Source organism: Apaloderma vittatum, unplaced genomic scaffold (assembly GCF_000703405.1).
Source record: "Apaloderma vittatum isolate BGI_N311 unplaced genomic scaffold, ASM70340v1 scaffold10245, whole genome shotgun sequence".
NCBI lineage: Eukaryota > Metazoa > Chordata > Aves > Trogoniformes > Trogonidae > Apaloderma > Apaloderma vittatum.
In genome coordinates this window covers 5,837-8,133 of record NW_009715470.1, presented here as the reverse complement: position 1 = coordinate 8,133, position 2,297 = coordinate 5,837, and positions in this window count along the sequence as shown.

Sequence of the window (2,297 nt, the reverse complement as noted above, 5' to 3'; positions counted from 1 at the left end):
GCTGCCCAGGGACTGCTCTCTTCCAGCTGCGTTTGCTGACCATGTGTATCTTTTGAGAAAAGAATCAAAGATCCCTAGTGCCACCCCTAGGAACTCAGATTGCCACCTGACTTTCTTACTCACACCACAGAGGAAGCTAAAAAACCACATCAGTTCTTTGAGCAGTAGGGTTTTACTGCTGTAGAACCTGGAGATGGCCCCGTGCCAATGGGAGACCATGTTGGCATAAGACAAAAATCTGGTACGGGGAGGAGGAGTGGTGCAGGGCAGAGCAGTGGGTGGGTGAGCTCCTCAGAGACATCCTGGCTGGTGCCTCTTCAGGGGAAAAAATATAGGCAGGCAGAGGAACCCCAAAGCCCCAGCTCTGCAGCTTTAGAAAGCTGCTTGATCCTCACATATATCCTGTTGTAGAAAGGCATCATGGCCCAAACAGAGCTCAGAATTCTCCAAATGCATGCTGTGGCTGTAAAATGCTGGAGATGTGAGGGCACAGGCAGCTGTGCACCAGAGCACCAAAAATCACCCATTTGTGCCTGTAAGGGGCCAGTGTTTTATGGGAGTCATGAATACGTTGTTTCAAAACATTTGCAAACAAGGCAGCAAATTAGTGTCAGTCTATTCTTGTTTTTCTTTACAACATGCTTTAAATGTCAATGTCCATGAGTCTGGTTTTGCTGGAGTCCGTGGCAGTGCACTGCTGCTGACACGGCACGTTTTTGGCTGCTGGAGTTGGCTCTGAGGGTGAGGAGCCGGCGGGTGTCCTGGGGGCCTTGAGCTGTGTTGCCTGGGGACAGTGGGCAGGGGCTCAGCGAAGGGGTCCCCCAGGCACAACAGGGGTTCTTGGGACCAGTGGGTGCTGCAGCATCGGCTCGGTGTTCCCCTTTGGCTCTGACAATGCAAACCTTGCCCTTTAGGAACACCCATGTGATTTTTCTACCATGTATTGCCCTGCGTTTGTGCAACCCGGTGGATGGGTGTTGGCTGAGGATGGAGGAGGAGGGAATTGTGTGTCTTGATGCTTGCTGGCAGCCTTTGCCCAGAGCTCAGGCCTGCCTAACTGGAAGATAAGGAAAGTCGAGGTGCAGTTAAGCTTCTGCCTTCACGCGTAGTCATCAAAAACTTCCTGGGGCAGGAAACCTGAGCAAGCTTCCAGCACAGAAGCAGAATTAGCAGGCTCTGCTGAACACGTGAGGCTGTGCTGCTGGGCGATGGGAGTTCGAGCTCCTTGGGTGCCCTTTGCCACTCAGGGACATGTTCGCTTTTACAGCCCGGGCTCCCACAACTAAATATCCTCTTTTCCTCTGCACGTGCTGGCCAGGCTTATCCCGTGGTGACCCGCTCCCAGCGGACCTTGGCAGGGAGCCGGGGCACAGTCCCACTCCGGTGAATTGTCTCTCCCCAGACCTTCTGCCTTGTGGCCCTCACTGTGCAACACATGCCAGGGAGGTTCCCCCCTCCTTATTTTTTTGTTTATAGAGCGGGGGAAAAGCCTGGACCGGGCCTGAAGGTGCAGACAAGCCTCGCAGCATCCCACAGTGGGCAGCCTGGGAAGGCCAAGCAGGATGAGTTGCCTTTGTCAGAGCTGGTTCCCACCCCCATCCCTTGCAGCACAGACCTGTTTTTATCAGATGGGACCAATGCCCGTACCGGAGCCGACGTGGCGGTGGTGCAAGCGCTGCAGTCTCTGTGCTGGGGAGGGGGTATCACAGTCTGCCGGGTTGTTTCTTGATTTGTTTTTGACCGGCGAACAGCTGTGTCCCGAGGTTTGTGCTTACTCAGCTTGCCTGGCGTCGTGCCCTCTCCAGAGCCTGCAGGTATTTCAGGCATTGCCTGCTCCTCTGCTCCTGGCACGGCTCTCTGGCGCAGCCCGGGGCTGGCTGGTGCCTTGTGTGTAGCGAAGCCCCTCAAACTTGGAGGGCTCCTGAGCTGAGCCCCATAGTGCAGGTGGGTCAGCTGAGCACTGTGGGGTGGCTGTGTCCCCCAAAATGAGTGTGTGTGGTGGGAAGGCTGGGGCTTGCTCTACTCAATGCCCTTGGGTCCCGCCTCAGTGAACTGTGCCTCTGCTTCCTGGGTACCTGGGGTACAGTGTGGGAACAGCCAGGAATGAAGAAGCTTCATCCTTTCCACCACCACTGCTTCCTCTCTTGCAGAACCCCTCTGCCTCAGGGAAATGGAGATGCTGATTCCCAACCCTTTGAGCTGCCCTCTGAGCCCTTGAGTGCTGCTTGCCCCTGCCCTGATTCCCCTCCAGCAAAGACCCCGAGCACCCCCAGAGGGCAGGGACTCAGTGCAGCCCA